General features: G+C 34.3%; 1 pseudogene; it reads right to left on the bottom strand.

The window, feature by feature from the left end:
* Positions 1 to 845: 845 nt before the first annotated feature.
* On the bottom strand, positions 846 to 17074 carry LOC107922993 (protein SEMI-ROLLED LEAF 2-like; annotated as a pseudogene).
* Positions 17075 to 18813: the final 1739 nt, after the last annotated feature.

The raw sequence follows: 18813 nt of genomic DNA, 5'->3' as shown, positions 1-18813 counted from the left end.
TTTTAATTTAATAAATTATTAAAAAATATATAATTATAGAACTCAATTTATTCACCAGCTCAACTGTTTTTTTACCCAGTTGTTATTCTTTCCCTTGCTTCAATGTGATATGATCATTTAAGAGAGAAAAATAAATCATTTGAGAGCAATTATTCTATTCTAGAAAATAAGATTTCTTTAGGTAATTTCTAGAAAATAAGATTGTCTTGTAAAGAAGGGTAGCATCAGTGTAGTTGGTTCCATATTGATTTGATTTTAGTCGTTTTAGTTCGGTTGGTGCATGCTGCTCTAATGATAAATTGATATAATCAATTCTCTTTTTCACATCGGTTAAAATTTTAGTTAGTACTAATTACAATAATTCATTTCATTTAATTTCAGTCGCATTGGTCGAAACATTATGCATCGATTAGTGCATGAATAATATTAAAAAATATAAAAAATTTTAAATTTTTAATAGTTTTTTTAATCAAAATATTGTATATCGAAATGTGCATGAATGGTATAAATTTAAAATTTATTTAATATCATTCATTTGAAAATATTTTTATATACATACATTAAATAATACATATCAATATTAATACATGTTAATTCCAATAGAAAAACAGTACACTCACCAATATGATATAAATAGAATATTGAAAAATGAAAGGGTAGACACTACAATACCGCATAGTTTTTCTTTTTATGTATAGAATAAAAGATCCAACCAATACCTATCAGGTCGTATTTTGCAATCCCTAGCTAAGATCATATAAGCCCGAGCCTTAATAGGGAAGAAAATTTTCCCACCAGCACATGAACACCTTTAATTGGAAAATAAGATAAGTCCCACGAATCAAACAATACACAAAAATTTCTTCCATAAAGTAACAATATGGTTTCTCATATTCCAAAATTTTGTCTATATTTTTACATTCAAGTCCATCACAATGCTAAAGAATAAGAACTAAAGTAAATTACTTGCAAGATGAAGAGTAGGGAAATTCTTGCGATCTCTTGCAAACTACACATAGAATAAAAGAAAAATGGGGAAAAAAATGAATTAATTAAATGCTAAATGATAACAAACTCAATCAATCTAAATCACAATTACTAAACATCCCCAAGAACCAAAAATAGTCCGAAATTTTGTCATCCTCAAGGAACAGTAACTGGAAACTTTTGCTCAAGAATTTAACTGTATACTTTTATAGGACCAACAACTAGCAGCTTTTAGAAAATTATCGTATGGAGTTGAGGCTGGTAAACTGAAGAACGGGGGATGATTATGGTACTCAGTAGCACATGGCATTGGGAGAGTTCCCATCGGTTGTTTGAATAGATTGGTATTGCCAGTTTGCTCAACGATTGGGCCTGCCTGCAATTTAAGTTTGGTTGCTAGTGTTAGATGCTTTTTTCGAGCCATTTGTGTTCTTAGTGGTCATAAAACCTGAAAAGTTCTTGCACGGGACAAAACAGAATTTGGAAATAACGAGGCATGCGCATTGATATGGAACTTATAGAGGTTACCTGATTTGTCATGTTATCTTGTCTTAGTTGGGCACTCAACAAATGAGACATCTTCTGCTGCTTCCCTGTTACGAGTGTCTCGCAATGACGGGTGATTTCCTTGTAAGATATGTTGGGTCCGGTGCAGACGGGACTTCTTCCAAACTGATACGCTGTCTCCAAGACCTGTGCAGATAAAGAAAATCATTATGCTTGATGCTATTACCAGTTCTCATGTTATCAATGTTCCGAAGATGTTCTGTTCTTTAAAAGGTGCCTCTCGTGTTTTCAAATAGAGTAAAAAAAAAAAGAAAAGGGAATGACGTTGTTAACTTACTGATTCTAGTAGTTGATTGACATCCATGAGATTTGGAATTTCTCCGGAAAACTCTGAATTGTCCATGATTTGACCTTTGAATGGTTCTACAAAAGCATCATCATCACCATCTATTGACAAAATCGGAGCTCCATGCGAAAAAAATCACTTGAGTTCCAAGCATTGATAGATAAAATTTAGAAGGTGGTGCAAGGATATTTACCTCCTTGATAATAAATTCATTCTCTTCAGCACTGGCTTGATATACTTTATGTGGAGCATCGGTAGGAAACTGTGAACCTAGTGCACACACATCATCAGGCAAGAATTCTCTCAACAGTCGTGCCCGTATACTGGACAATTCAGGCTGCGATATAGTCACCAAAGATTTGTGTAATGTAATTACAATAGAAAATATAGTTCTTTGATGATGAATTAGGGTCAAAGATTCTCGAAGATTTGGGATAAAATGATTTACCTCCGACAAGTGTCCCAAGCTTTTCACAATCTCGGAAGCAAGGGTTTCCCTATGTTGCTCTGAGGGTAACTGAATTTGCGAGAGAGTCTTTAAAGCCAAAGTATCATCTTCTTACGATCCATAAACATTTGCTGGCTGGTTGAGCCCAGTGTTAACTGCCTGTAACTTGCGATCGTCCACTAAGCGCAAAAACGGATCAACCTATTCATAATCATAGAACCATGACATCAAAACAAGATATCCGGTTTTGAGATGAAAATAAAATATGGTAAACCCAAATAACCAGTCAGATTCACTCCATTATACATTACAAAATCCAGAAATAAAAAAGGATGAATGTTTTGCATAGAAAAGATAGAAACTTCAACATTATTCCGGATGGAAAAGCAAGTAAGTTTTCATGAATGATTGGTTCCATACCGTTATTTCTGTTAGGGCTGCCTTGGCACAGTCAGCAATAGGGAGAATATTAAATGCTTTTGATGAGAAGAGAATCATCGAAGTTGCCAATGTGAAAAGAGATCTACGACGTGATGGTGGAAGTGGCCCTGCAGCATTAGTGGAAGTACAACTTAAATAGATGACACCTTGATAACAAAATATCAAATTAGTAGCTTCCAATCTTTCTTTCCTTATTAAATAAAACAAAAGAAACTTGTTGTTTCCCTCCTATGAAACTACTTAAGAACGCCATATCTATTAATTGGAGGTAACCTACACAAATATAACAAGAGCCAGTCCACCCGCACAATTGGTTTTTGGTATGATATTCATCCTAAAGTTTAACAAGGTATCAGAGCAGACACTACCCGTGTTTGTTGTCCCCTTGGTGATGTGTTCGTTAAGCCTACACATAAACTTCATGTGACATGATAGGTCCGTTATCCCTACAAGTGAGGAGTATTGTAATAAAGTATAAATCCACATCCATTAAATCAGGGTAACCGGGGCAGAAAATCCATAACAATGGCTTCCCCACTTTCGGACAATTAATTTTAGGTTGTATGCTTGTCCTAAATTTTAATAAAAATAATAATAAAGTAGAAGAGTTTAAGTCATTAGGAGAGCTTCTTGCATTTCAAATCCACAAAGCCTCGATGTCATCCATGTATACATACACTAAATGTATGTGACTAAGGTTGAATACAATTATAGATTGAATAGGTAATGGTTTTGTTATTTCCATGCAAGATATATCACGATGATTTAGTTTGTTTTTTTTTAATTTATTTATTTTTGTTGAGAGGGGATCATGAAAGCGAAAGGTATGGTGAAGCAAACACTGTCGAAGCCACGACTTTGGACACTCACCTCCTTCATTGAAAACTATGCTTTGTAGCGAAAAAGCTAGCTGGAAACTACGAACAAGTGCCTCGTTACTAGAATTCTGCATTACATAAATATGAAAATTGAGAAAGTATAGGTCAGAAAGAGAATGAATAGCTGTAGATGCTATTGATACAATGAACCGAAGAAGTTTTCTTGCCAGTAAGTAATTTAAACAATCAACTATACCAATACATTGACTTAATAAGATCTAATGTTGATTTATACATATTTTTTATGTCATACAAAAACGGGACTCTATGCGCTTATTGTTGAAAAGTCAAAAATGGGAGGTGCAAGTGGCACCGAAAGAAAAAAGTGATAGGCAAGTTGTTTAAAGTTGAATGGGATAATTGCAATTTTGGTCCCTAATTTTTTAGGCTATTTGCAAGTTAGTCCCTGAACCTCAACTATAAATAGGCCTAACCATTTCTCATTTCAACCATCCCAACCAATTTTTCTCTCTTAGTTTTCTCTCTTCTCCCATTTGAGAATTCTTAAGGAATTCTATTTGTTTGTAATACTTTGAAGATAGTAAAGTTATCATCTGGTGTTAGTGCCCGAGGACGTAGGTATAATTTACCGAACCTCGTTAAAACTCTTGTGTTCTTTCTTGTCCTATTTTTCTTTCAATATTTGAGGGTATAATAGTAGTATTTAATTGTGCTATTAAATTACTATAGAAGGGATATTCTGTCTAAGGAAAGACTTGGTATTTAAGAGATCCATGTGATCCACCTCTCTTTCCTGAGAATTAAACTTTGTGTGATTTTTTAGTACAATAATTTACACGCTTCCGACCTTATTGGAACTACAAGTGGTATCAGAGCCGAAGGTTAATCGTAGTATGCTCTGTGGTTACAGTTTAAACTGATCTTCCACATCAGAAAAGATTTCCTTAGGTATATTGAAAGATTATGAAGAAAACGGTCGGTGTAGGAGCTTCAACATCGTCCATGTGGACAAGACCGACAATTGCAAATGCAAGATTGGCCGTGGAGATCTTTGATGGCACGGGCCATTTTGGTATGTGGCAAAGTGAGGTTCTAGATGCCCTTTTTCAGTAGGGTCTAGACATTGCCATTGATGAAGAGAAACCAGATGATGTGCAGGAGAAAGATTGGAAGGCGATCAATCGGTTGGCATATGGCATAATTCGATCATGCCTTTCTCGAGAGCAGAGGTATGCTTTTTCAAATGAGACTTCTGCAAATAAGTTGTGGGTGGCACTTGAAGAAAAATTTTTGAAGAAAAACAGTCAAAATAAGCTCCACTTGAAGAAAAGACTGTTTCGCTTCACATACGTCCCAGGTACCACAATGAATGATCACATCACCAAATTTAATCAGTTAGTCACTGCTTTGCTGAATATGGATGAGACATTCAAAGATGAAGATTTGGCTTTGATGCTGTTGGGGTCACTTCCTGAGGAGTTTGAGTTCCTAGAAACTACTCTACTTCATGGCAGGAGTGATATATCTCTGAGCGAAGTCTGTGCAGCCTTATACAGTTATGAACAGAGAAAGAAGGACAAACAGAAAAACTCAATCAGAGATACAGAAGCTTTAGTAGTCCGAGGTCGTTCATACACTCGGAAGAAAACTCAAAAGGGGAGATCAAAGTCAAAGTCCAGACTCGGGAAAGATGAATGTGCTTTTTGTCATAAGAAAGGCCACTGGAAGAAAAATTGTCCAAAGCTGAAGAATAAGGGAAAAGCTGCTGTAGATGCTTGTGTTGCTAAGCATGATACTAGTGACTCTGAACTATCACTGGTTGCATCATCATCGTCGTTCCATTCAGATGAGTGGATATTGGATTCGGGTTGTACCTATCATATGTCCCCTAACCGGGAGTGATTCTCTGATTTAGTAGAACTAAATGGAGGAGTTGTTTATATGGGCAATGACAATGCCTGTAAAACTGTTGGGATAGGTTCAATCCAATTAAAGAATCAAGATAGATCAACCAGAGTTCTGACTGATGTTCGGTGCGTGCCCAGTTTGAAGAAAAATCTCATCTCATTGGGAGCCTTGGAATCCAATGGTTCAGTTGTTACTATGAGAGATGAGATTTTGAAAGTGACATCTGGCGCACTTGTGATATTGAAGGGCATCAGGAAAAATAACTTGTATTACTACAAAGGTAGTACAGTTATTGGAACAGTCGCTACAGCTTCCGGTAACAAAGAATTGGACTCAATGCAGTTGTGGCATATGAAGTTGGGACATGCCAGCGAAAAATCCTTGCAAATTCTGGCAAAGCAAGGATTGTTGAAAGTTGCAAAGGCTTACAAATTAAAATTTTGCGAGCATTGTGTTCTGGGAAAGCAAAAGAGAGTGAAATTCGGTACTGCTATCCATAATACAAAAGGTATTTTAGAATATGTTCACTCAGATGTGTGGGGGCCTTCCAAGACACCTTCATTGGGAGGAAAACACTACTTTGTTACTTTTGTTGATGACTTTTCCAGAAGAGTTTGGGTGTATACCATGAGAACTAAGGATGAAGTGCTTAGAGTTTTTCTTAAATGGAAAACTATGATCGAAAACCAGACTGGCAAGAAAATCAAGCGGCTTAGGACGGACAATGGAGGGGAATATAAAAGTGATCCGTTCTTCGATGTGTGCCAAGAGTATGGTATTGTTCGACACTTCACAGTTAGGGATACACCACAGTAGAATGGATTGGCAGAGCGTATGAATCGAACATTGCTGGAGAAAGTTCGATGTATGTTGTCCAATGCTGGGTTGGGCAAGCAATTTTGGGCTGAGGCTGTGACATACGCTGGCCATATTGTTAATTGTTTGCCATCATCTGCATTAGAAAGAAAAACTCCTATGGAGGTATGGTCTGGAAAACCGGATACAGATTATGATTCCTTACATGTGTTTGGAACCACTGCATATTACCATGTGAAGGAGTCAAAGTTAGATCCGATGGCAAAGAAAGCTTTCTTTATGAAAATCACTTCTGGAGTGAAGGGATTTCGACTTTGGTGCTTAAGCACAAAGAAAATGATATGTAGCAGAGATGTTACCTTTGATAAATCTGCCATATTGAAAAAGGTAACAGATAAAGATATTCAGACGAGCAATACTCCACAGCAAGTGAAGTGTACTACAAAACAGGTGGAGTTTGAGCAGATGGGGATTTGCCCAGTTAATAAGTCTAATTCTCCAGCCACAATGGAGGAATTAGAGGTTGAAGAGGTTGAAGAGGTTCTAACCCAAGAACCACTAAGTACACCAGAACCAGTTGCAGTTGCAAGGCCACAGAGAAAAATTCGTAAACCTGCTCGATTTACTAATATGGTGGCCTACGCCCTTCCCGTTGTTGATGATATTCCTATTACTTATCAAGAAGCAATGCAAAGCTTAGAAAGTGATAAATGGAAAAGCGCCATGGATGAAGAAATGCAGTCTCTCCTGAAGAACAATACGTGGGAGTTGGCGCAATTACCGAAAGGTAAAAGGGCAATCGGATGCAAGTGGGTATTCGCAAAGAAAGATGGATCTCCTAGCAAGAAGGATATTCGCTACAAGGCAAGATTGGTAGCTAAAGGCTACGCTCAGAAGGAGGGAATTGACTACAATGATGTATTTTCCCCTCTTGTGAAGCATTCCTCCATTAGAATTTTGTTGGCCTTGATAGCACAGTTAAATTTGGAGCTAGCTCAACTTGATGTTAAGACGGCTTTCTTGCATGGTGAGTTAGAAGAGGAGATCTATATGACTCAGCCCGAAGGATACACAGATGCTGGTGGTAGAAATTGGGTTTGTAAGCTGAACAAATCGCTATATGGATTGAAGCAATCCCCGAGGCAGTGGTACAAGCGATTTGATAGCTTTATGAGAAGACAGAAGTACACAAGAAGCAAATATGACAATTGTGTATATTTGCAGAAGCTGCATGACGGATCTTTCATTTATCTACTCTTGTATGTTGATGATATGTTAATCGCTTCGAAGAGCCAAAATGAGATAGATAAGCTGAAGGCTCAGTTGAATCAAGAGTTCGAGATGAAAGATTTAGGTGAGGCCAAGAAGATTCTCGGCATGGAGATAAGTAGAGATAGACCGAGAGGCAAGCTTTGTTTAAATCAGAAGCAATATCTGAAAAAGGTATTACAATATTTTGGTGTAAATGAAAACACAAAACATGTAAGTACCCCACTTGCTTCTCATTTGAAACTTAATGCTCAATTATCTCCGAAAACTGAAGAAGAAAGAGAATATATGGCGAAAGTCCCATATGCTAATGCAGTTGGGAGTTTGATGTATGCGATGGTGTGTACAAGGCCTGACATTTCACAAGCTGTTGGAGTTGTGAGCAGGTATATGCATGATCCTGGAAAAGGACATTGGCAAGCTGTGAAATGGATTCTACGGTATCTTCGAAAAACCGTAGATGTTGGTTTAATTTTTGAACAGGATGAAGCACTTGGTCAGTTTGTAGTTGGATATGTTGATTCCGACTTTGCTGGTGATTTAGATAAACGTCGTTCAACTACGGGGTATCTGTTTACTCTTGCGAAAGCCCCAATGAGTTGGAAGTCTACCTTACAGTCTACAGTAGCTGTGTCTACTTTAGAGGCAGAATATATGGCAGTTACAGAAGCTGTTAAGGAGGCTATTTGGCTTAATGGATTATTGAAAGACTTGGGAGTTGTTCAAAGTCACATTAGTCTATATTGTGACAGTCAGAGTGCTATTCATTTAGCGAAAAATCAAGTCTATCATTCAAGAACCAAGCATATCGACATAAGATATCACTTTGTGCGGGAAGTCTTTGAAAAAGGAAAAATTCTACTTCAGAAGATTCCGACAGCAGATAATCCCGCAGATATGATGACCAAGGTGGTAACAACAATCAAGTTTAATCATTGTTTGAACTTGATTAACATCCTGAGAATTTGAGCACCTTTAGGTGTATGGCGCTCGAGAGCGCATTTGGAGGCACTACAAAAGATAGCTTTATCGAATTTGGGGAGTTGAAGGAAGTGTGTGAAGATGTGATTATCCTAATCAAATCTTCAAGGTGGAGATTGTTGAAAAGTCAAAAATGGGAAGTGCAAGTCGCACCGAAAGAAAAAAGTGATAGGCAAGTTGTTTAAAGTTGAATGGGATAATTGCAATTTTGGTCCCTAATTTTTTAGGCCATTTGCAAGTTAGTCCCTGAACCTCAACTATAAATAGGCCTAACCATTTCTCATTTCAACCATCCCAACCAATTTTTCTCTCTTAGTTTTCTCTCTTCTCCCATTTGAGAATTCTTAAGGAATTCTATTTGTTTGTAATACTTTGAAGATAGTAAAGTTATCATCTGGTGTTAGTGCCCGAGGACGTAGGTATAATTTACCGAACCTCGTTAAAACTCTTGTGTTCTTTCTTGTCCTATTTTTCTTTCAATATTTGAGGGTATAATAGTAGTATTTAATTGTGCTATTAAATTACTATAGAAGGGATATTCTGTCTAAGGAAAGACTTGGTATTTAAGAGATCCATGTGATCCGCCTCTCTTTCCTGGGAATTGAACTTTGTGTGATTTTTTAGTACAATAATTTACACGCTTCCGATCCTATTGGAACTACACTTATGCACTTGTTGACCTATTTGTTTTGGTTATAAGTATTGCGCTTTCGTATGAGGCAGAGTGTTATATGGTGATATATCTCATAATTTTAAGTCTTGAATTTTCGGAAGTTGTGCCTCTCAACCTTTTAACAAAATGAAAACTACTCCAATAATTTCCCCCTTTTTTCTTTCTAAATACGTTAAACCCTCATGGATCCTTTAAAAAAAATGAAAATTACTCTGATAATTTCCTGCAGAACCTAAAATACTCCACTGTCATCAAGGCCATCATAAAATGTATTACTTGATGAATCAAGAGAGGCAAGATAGAACTACTCTACCTGGTTTTGAAGCTAATTATGCATTATAAATTAGATTAAAGGACTTGAGTGGAAAAAAAAACCTTTTGATAATATTTAAGTTTGGGATGCAAAGAATATGCTTTTGCCAATTATACGTTAAAAACGTGACTGCAAAACCACAACCTCATGCCAAAGAAGTGCCATGCAGGTGTCATCAATTAAGGAATTACCTTGGCTCGAGAGAAAAGCAACACAAGGCTGTAGGTATGAGCGATTGCTTCATAGTTTTGTGGTGTATTTTGAGGGGAGACAGACTGGGCCCAAATTGATGAAAGCAAGAGACTGATCTGGGTGCTACTAAGCCGTAGGGAATTGGCCTCCTGAGGTTTGATGAATAGAGATAGTCACATAAAAATAGATCACAAATTTAACAAATATCAAATGAATCATAGGGTTAGTCATTTGAACGATTCATTTTACAAGAAGTTTTAAGCATATGTACAAAGATCCAGTCGCTGCTGCTCCAATCAGGTCTTGTACCATCTTACAATGTTACTCAGGATCGGATATAAAGTGTTAGATATACATATGTGTTCGACATGAATGTGTTCATTTCTTTTCAAGATTTTCATGTATTTAGAGGGTCTTTGAAAGACCATATCCTCATAGTCATGTCTAGATATGTATTAACCATGAAAGAAAAGAATAGTACTTTTAGAGAGGAACTAGCAAAATACTCACATATTCCGTATTTGAATTGCTTAGAGGATTTTCGTCTGCTTCAGAAGATACCGGTGGACTTCTTGAACTGTATGCTTTACTGTAAGATGACTTTAATCTAATCAGAATCTCATTTTGACAGATTTCTAGTTGCTCCTCACTAGCAATATTTTCTTTGTTCTCTAGAGAAGCATTCTCCTTCGAGAAGGATTTCTCTTTCCTTAACTTCTCGAAAAGGGCAGCTGAAGAAGAAAAAACAGAGACAGTTCTTGAAAGTGTTCTTGGAATACTGGAAGCTTTCAGTTTTACTTCCCTAGTAGAGGATGGATGAGGGCAAACTGAAGATGGCACAAGAACAACAGAAAAGATACGGTGAGCTCCAACACGTACTTCATGGTCAGGGTGTACCATAGCTGGGAGTAATTGATGGAACAGAGCCTCAGGAAATGCCTACAAAAACAAAGGAACATCAAATAAAAAGGGTAAATCCAAAAGAAAAAATGAAAAATACTGGAGATAACACTATGAAATGTTCATCAACAAAAAATAATTAATAAATATGATCACTACCTTGTTTAGATAGGATGGATTTGGAATTGAGGCTACAATTTGAGCAGTACGATAGACAACACAGATTGTAGTTCTTGCTATAGCTGTAATATTTGTGATATTTTCCAACATCATAGCCATAACATCAAGAATTGGAGCGGCATCACCAACCTGTTCACAAGAACAAAAACACTAGTAAAACCCAAAGTACAAAATGCCAGAAAATATTTTCTATACTATAATTTTTACTCGAGAATGAGAAAAAGGTCCCACATTATGTGATAACTGCACAAGACATTTATCCACTGCTTCTTTGAAGTACTTGTTCCAGTTTATAACTTCAGTTCCCATGTTTGAATCATTGAGTGAGCAATGTATGCTCTTTCGTAAATGCCTCATAACATCACTAACTGCACCAAGTATTGCTACAGAAGGCTCAACTTTTGAATCTCGAGCAAGATATGTTGTAACCTCTACAATTTGAAGTTGCATGTCAGGTTGTTTGAGGACATTTTTGTGGTCAAGATGCTTAACTAGTATGGACAGAAGGTAATGTGCATTCTGTCCTGCAAACACGAGAAAACAAATAGTATCAATAGCTCATAAATTAACATGAATCAGAAAACAGATAATTAAAGGGAAAAAAAGTGCATGAGTACCAGAACTATCTATTAAAAGCTGCATTTCCCTTAAGACTGGCAAGGCAAGACCATTGTGAACAGACCATAATTTTTCATTATCAAAGTAACGGAATATAGACTCGAAAATCCGTCGTGCTGTTGTAGCTTCCTTTGCTAGTTTTGCCATGTTATGTAAGCAAACCCTTGACCAAAAGGAGGGATTCCGGGCATCTTCCCTGTTAGGGGAGAAAGAAAAAAGAAACTCATTGTAAGATGATAGTTTAAATAAAGGAAAATCATTTTATACACCGCTTATGGGGTTTTTTAGACTTCACAAGCGGATTTAGAGTGTGACAAGTATTTTATAGGGTGTAGTAAAAAAAAAAAAGTGATACTTGTACATCCTCAACCCACTTGTGGAGTCTAAAAAACTCCATGGATGATGTATCAAATAATTACCCTTGAATAAATTGCAAAACTAAATCCAAAACTTGAGTCAAGGGATTACGTTGCCACATTTAGTTCTCCCTTGTCATTTACAATTGTCCGCCATGAAGGAACTTTTGCGAGAACATTTGGCGATGGAGACATGCGACTCTCAATTTTTTGCACTTCTTGCACCCATCGACTTTGACCACTATTATTTTCCTCTAAATTTTTCATTGGGCCTCCATAATTTTCCAAGACAACTGAAACCATCTGTGTTTGAAAATTGAAAATTCCTTTAATACAAAATGGTATGAAACAACATTCCCCAAACTCAGAGAACTGAAATTAAATTAAAGGTTCTTGAGCAGTACGGCTGCATGCATGATTTTGATAACCAAACCAGGGGAAAAAGATGGGTGCTAAAGCATCAAAGAAATTGACTGCACTAAAAATTACCAAACAGCGAATATACGTTAAGGGATTTACTGCAACAACAGCCCAATTTAGGTAAAATTTTGAGGGAGAGAAGATTTACGAAAGCAAGTGTTAGTATCTTGCTCACGAATGGATTAATCTTTTGGACAGGATACACACAAGTTATTCCACCGCAACATAGAGACCAGAGGTTACTGGAACAGCTTGATCCAATTGCCGGAAGTAATCGATCAAAGGCCAAAGTAAAAAAAATCCAAAATATTGGTAGTCATATTCATCACCTATGAAAATATTCTTCCGTGGAAGAAAAGTGAAAACAGCACGAAAATAATTTTCTTTGTATTTGAAAGGATCAATAAATAACTCAACTTTCATGTAGCTGCTTTGGTCAATTAAAAAAGTAATTAATCACTTCAATCGAGGATTGTAAATGAAATCTATCAATATAACAGAAACATTCGAACATAGGCAATGAAGAAAATAAACAAGTTAACAGCAAAGCAATCAATATGCAAATGATTTGAATAAGTCTGAATCCGCTTACATTATCAAATTCCACCGAAATATGAGAGTGTTCACCCATAAACCAAATCTACACAAGAAAATAGATAATTGAATGTGCATTAGAGTACTTGTATATACAATTTGGACAGTGAGAAAAATGTTAAACTGTCAGAAGGAAAGGAATAATTGTGAAAGGGAAAATTATAGAAGGCATTCACTCTAAGTAAATGAACTGACATGTTGTAATGCTTCATACTTCCCACACCCAAGAAAAAAGGACCCACCAAGCAAGAATTTTCTTTAGTTGCAATAATTAAGCTAGCCTTCTAGTTTTTCTGGTGTTGACACGTCAAAATTTCAGGTGAAATTACAAGCCTAGTGACAGATAATTATCTGTGGAAAACAATCAACTTACTGACTCTGACATGGCATGCATTAAATGGTCAATTTCGTTTGTCAATCTCAAAATATTATCATTAACATGTCATATGGTACCAAAGCAGCGGTTGCTTGCTAATAACCAAAAGCAGAATATTGAGTAGCCCTAGTGAAGATACAAATAAGTTCTTGGAAACCACTATTATTGTGGCATATCAGAGAATTTATGTTATAAATTTTACAAAAACTTTTTCCAATAAGTCTTCTTTGCTGTTATGAAAAGCTAGACACAGTTGCTACATGCTAGCATTTGAACAATCCAAAATTGAAATAAATAAAAAGTTAGCCTCACTGGAACAGCCGAGATTCCTATGTCATAAATTGCCAAAATACATGCACTACTTCAGCATTACTACCCTCAAACCTAATTCATAGTAATGTAATGCCTAACTTTCTTATTTAGTTTCTTCTGCCTTCACTATATGTTCTGCATATATTATTAGATTCAGGTTTAGTTTCCCAGAGCCGATATAAGTGTTGGTCCAGTTATTTTATTTAAGGTTCACTTTTATCATCTATTTCAAAGAAACTCAACTAAAAGTTCATATTTTCATGCATGTCAAAAGAAGAGCCGTTCACGTGAATGAATACCATTGAAGAAATTGCTTGCAACCCAGCTGCTCGTAAATTTTTCTCCCTTTCACCTTCTCCAGTTTCTTGAGCTAACTGACAAACTTTTGGAATAAAGCCTTCTAAGTTGAACATGCAATTACTATCCTTCTGAAAATTTGGAAAGATAAATATGAGTTTGAAGCCTTTTGCCATAAACCTACTAACTAATAAATATGAAATAACACCAGAAGCGTACAAGTAATGCTAAAAGTACCAACCTGATTATTTACAAAGTCGAAAAGAGTCTGACATCCTAGAATTTGCATTTCATCCTGCCGTGTTTGATCTAGCAGGGTCTGTATAATGCTTTGCAAACTACTGGAAAATAGTGTCCTATAACATTGTTGATAACCAGAAATCAAGTGAGTTCAAGGAAACACTAAAGGTATAAAGAAAATTAAAATTTCTGTCAGCTCATTTGATTGAGATATTGCTCCTGGAATTACAATTTGGAAATTTTCTATCTTTTGGTAGAAGATTGAACATGATTAATATGAATACTTAACCTTTTAGGGAATTATCCAAACAGACTTTTCTTTTTAACAATCCAAACATTGATAAAGAGATATGATCACTTACATATTTATCAATATAAATAACAGGAAAACACTTCAAATTATCAAATTCCAGAATCCAAGCCAGGAGTTCAGGGAAGAATCCATGAAAGTATAAGTTTCAGCAATAACAGTATCATACTGATAAGAGGTCTTTCCATTATAGAATCAAGTGTATTTTTCCTTGTTGAAGTAGACTTATAATCTCATCTAAGCACAGTACTATAAGAAAATATTATATAAGAATTTGGAGAGTCAAGTTTCCTTGTTTTTGTTTTAACAGTGGTCACTTGGAAAGGGAAGGACATGACAAGTAAAAAAACAAACAAAAGATCCCATTATGCAACAGTCTTGATATAATCAAAAACAGTGAGATACAAAGCCATAGATTTTGCAACAAAAGAAAAACTCACATTTGGTCGTGACAAGAAACCAATAATCTCTTGTAAATGCAAATAACAATTTTCACTGATTGAAAATTCTCATTTCTCAACTCCTTGTAGCACCTTTGCTCAAGGGACTCAGTGATCTGGTCATAAAATTTCCAAGAATCAGTCATAATGACAATTAACATGATTAACTAGCTATAAAATGCGCACATAGCAAAAACCATTGTTATTCCAATCAATGAACATGAGTATGCCTAGAAAAAATGTAAAAGTAAAAACTGCTAATAATGCCCTTCTTTGACCACTATATTATTTAATTTCAAAATACTTCAGGTATTTTATCAGATATCGTGATAGTAAGAAAACTTCGATCCAGTGGCAAAGAGGATAGTTATAAGGAGTTAATGAATGCAATAGTACAAAGCTAAGCATGAAGTAGTTCATATACAACTAATCTGGATCAGAATACATGATAGATAAGCTTGCATAAGTCTCATACTAATGCATATGACCAAGCACTATACTTCAGTTAAATATCGAGAATAATTAGAATATTTATTGGCTTAACAAATGACTATCCAATTGGTGGTCAGTATGTTACAACTATCAATGTGTTTCAGTCAACATTTGGCTCAGTTTTATACACAATGCCAATTTTGCTATCTGATCACTACTACATATTTTAGCCTATCATAGCTCTCTAAGATACCTGCATGCTTTAAGATCTGATCATGACAGGCTTTAAAACCGTTTCCAAAAATTCTGCAGAAAGATAGGTTCCATGTTTTCAAAACAAAGTGTTTAGCTTCTTTCAAAAGTACAAACTTTTGAAGGTTTCTGAGCTTTCCTATAGGATTTTACAAACATGCTCCATTTGCAGCCTGTCTTTTCACTGAGGAGTAACTCACCAAGATTTATTTGTACCTTATTTCTCAAGAATGTTTTTTAAATCTCATGAAATATATATATATTTAAAAAAAGTGCAAAGTGGAGGCATTTGTCACAACCAGATATCAACATGCATTTCATCAATAAGTATTAAGATTACGAGAACAACAAATGTTGCACAAATGTTACACATCAAAAGCATTATCCTGAGGCTTGCAAATATATTATACCTTCGGGATGCGTAAAGGATTTTTTGAAGCATATTCACATAGTTTTCCTATCTTGCGATCATTTGGACCATCCTCCTATAACAGAAAGTTCAACATGATTAATAAAACTGAAGGAAATAGTTCATAACAACAGACAAATAAGTACTAAAGATGCAATCCTCATCCATTATAAAGCTCAAGAATGATTAAAATGAGTGAACCACCATCTTATAACTATGTTTGCTTAACTAAACCCTATTTAATGATCAAATTAAAGTACTTCTAATTAATCTGTCACTGCGCATCGGCCACCAACATGGCTACATTATAAGTAGAACACATGCATTCAAAATACAATGATAAGCCATATAATACTACAGTTTAAATATGGAAAAAGAGCAAACCTTTTTGCGAGGAAATATATCGGCAATCAGCACCTTGTACCTCTTGACAGGTTGCCGAGACCTTGTACGCAATGAAGGGCAAAAGAAACACAAGCTACCACATGCAGGCATGACTTGCCTCGAGATCACACCGGAGATGAAGCTCATTCTTTTTCTAATATTTTTCGTATTTTATATTATAAAAACTAGCTAAAACTAACCTTTCAATATCTCTTGGCTTTCTTTCCCTCCAAAAATCAATAAAAATGAAACTTGGACTTCAATGCCCGGAAGGGAAAGAAAGCTTGACAAACAATTAATCTACCTCTGAAATCCAATCACCAACCTGTGAATAACGTTCATGGTAATCAAAAACCAAACCAAATTCTATGGATCATAAAGTAAATAGTAACGCAATCATGCACTTGGGTTCATAAAACTTTGATCAAACTGTTTAAAACTTCAAAACAAAGGGGGGGTATCAACAAAATGCAAAATTGAATCAAAATTCAATAAAAACCCAACAACAAAGAGGAATTGATTACATAGAACCAACAAAAGGGTATCTAAAAAAATGCAGATTTTGATCAAATTAAAAGCAAATAACCGATTTTAAAATTTGGGTTTTCATCAGAAACAAACAAAAAAAAAATCACAAAATTTACCTCGAATCAATGTCGCAAAATGCAAGAACAGAGGCTGGAAATTTGTCTAAGCCATGAAATACATTACGTTTCCAGCATTTCCCAAATCTGCTAAACAACTACCAATTTCTTCTCTCTAAAATTATGCACTAAATTATTAAATTATAATAATGTAAATTGAGTTTCTTTAATGCTATATAATTCAATTCGCGTTAGCCGGCTGCTATTATATATGTGTTGAACACATTCTAACTGGATTATTATATGGGCCTCATTGCATAAACAAATCAAATAATAATAATTACTGATATATATGGTATTAATTTTGAAAGGCCATTTCAAGTCATTGGATTTGATTGAATTTCTTGTTTAAATATAATCCATTAATTAATTATTTGTTTTAATGTTAGTTTGCCGCACGAACGTGCTGTGATGTCTTTCGTTCTTAGACCGTTATTTACCCGGATTTTCTTCTGTTTTGTTCTTAGACCGGTCTATGCGTTGAGTGGCTGGTTCAATATACCCGGTCTGATTTTGATTTTTTTAGCAATGTTTTTTAAATTGAATTGATGATTTAACTGATTATATTATCGATTTTTATTTAATTAATCTAGAAAAAGTATTTTATTAATTTTCGATTTATCTAGAAATAAAAATAGAAATAAAGATTCTAAAATGTAAGTAAAAAAAGGGGGATTTTTAAAAAATATATATAAATAAAAATAATGAAGTAAACTTAAACTGTATATTTTGATATAGGTTGACCTTTTCTCACTTTTTTTTTTAAAGAATTTTAGTGAATTGGGTTGGTTTGATTTTTTCGGGTTTAACCCAAATTTAAACAATTTACTTTAAAATCGATTTAATCTTTTGTTCAGATCAATTTGATCTGAAGTAGACAATGATTTTAGATTAAAAAATATATTGATTTTGGTCGGATTTTAATTTAATTAATTAAACTATTAATGAAAATTTAATTATGAAACACGTTTTCAAGTGGAGTTGAATTTGGATTTAAGCTTAGAATTTTTTTTTTAAATCGAATTATGATCCGAGCCATTAACAAGTCTATTTTTATATGTTTTATCCCTTGTATTATTTTTATTTTTTATTAATTTTGTTAATAAAATTTAAAACATTTATTGATAATAAATAATAATAATAATAAAATATTTAAGCACAATAATTAAAGTAAAAATTACTTTTGTTTCTTTTCCCATTTTTTACCTTTAAAGGGAAGCTTCTTTCATTTCAATCTAATTATTATTATTTTTGAAAAATAATTATTATACTTTAAATTGGCAATCATTTTAGGACTATGATATCCGTTAGGTTAACTTTAACTAACATGCAAGGAATCAATTACCATTGGGCTATAGAGATATTGCTTAAATAATGTAGGCTTAACTATATTTTTTTTTTTAAAAATTATATATTTTGAAATTTATATCACATAAATTGTATAAACTATGCTTTTAAATAAATTCAATAATTCATGTATTTATATTATTTTATCATGTCATAATTATGTTTAAATTATTTTATATTTTTATATATTTGATATACTAACAACTCACGTAAAATAAATTTTGGAAACATTCTTAATTCGTGTAATGTTTTACTTTATATTTATTTAATGTTACATTTTTGTGTTTCATAATTATAAATAGGTACACTATTAAGCAATGGTCTAAAGTGCAGTCCCTACACTTGATTATGTTTGAAAATATCCAACTTACTAAATTTACCTATATTTACAATTTATTAATCTAAATATGTTTAACTCCACTTATATTTTTTTAGTATAATTATTTTTATTTTATATTTAAGAATTACATATATATTCTTCATATTAAATTTCTGGATACAAACATGTTTTCTTATTTACATTTTAATATATTATATTTACTTTTCACATAAATTAATACATCAAAAATAAAGATTGAACTC

This window comes from Gossypium hirsutum, chromosome A11 (genome assembly GCF_007990345.1).
Source record: "Gossypium hirsutum isolate 1008001.06 chromosome A11, Gossypium_hirsutum_v2.1, whole genome shotgun sequence".
Classification (NCBI taxonomy): Eukaryota; Viridiplantae; Streptophyta; class Magnoliopsida; order Malvales; family Malvaceae; genus Gossypium; species Gossypium hirsutum.
The sequence above is the reverse complement of the archived record's forward strand: the minus strand, read 5'-3'. Positions and strand labels throughout refer to the sequence as shown.